The 256-nt window shown below is 47.3% G+C and overlaps 1 protein-coding gene across 1 annotated transcript in view; it reads right to left on the bottom strand.

Moving 5' to 3' along the window:
* The window catches only part of LOC102032751 (MAU2 chromatid cohesion factor homolog), a gene marked incomplete at its 3' end in the record, with an annotated part of 8,952 nt that overhangs the window by 1,605 nt on the left and 7,091 nt on the right, over positions 1 to 256 (bottom strand). The window lies entirely within an intron of this gene.

Below are 256 nucleotides of genomic sequence, written 5' to 3'. Positions count from 1 at the left end.
AGGAATGGGAAAAACTGGGAAACACCTGGATGGGGCAGGAACCTGAAGAGGAAGGAGCCACTCTGGAATGGATGGAATGGGAAAAAAACCACTGGAATCAGCCTGGAATTGCCACCAGGAAGGTGTCAATCCATCCAATTACTGATTATCCCATGATCAATCCCAAAGTGCCCTTAAATAAACATTTAAGATGAGGCAATCCCACATTTCCCAAGTCCTGAGCCCCACCAAGGCTGGCTGTATCCATGAATAACCC

Source organism: Geospiza fortis, unplaced genomic scaffold (assembly GCF_000277835.1).
Source record: "Geospiza fortis unplaced genomic scaffold, GeoFor_1.0 scaffold395, whole genome shotgun sequence".
Classification (NCBI taxonomy): Eukaryota; Metazoa; Chordata; class Aves; order Passeriformes; family Thraupidae; genus Geospiza; species Geospiza fortis.
Note: the sequence above shows the minus strand (reverse complement) of the source record. Positions and strands in the feature narration are given on the sequence as shown.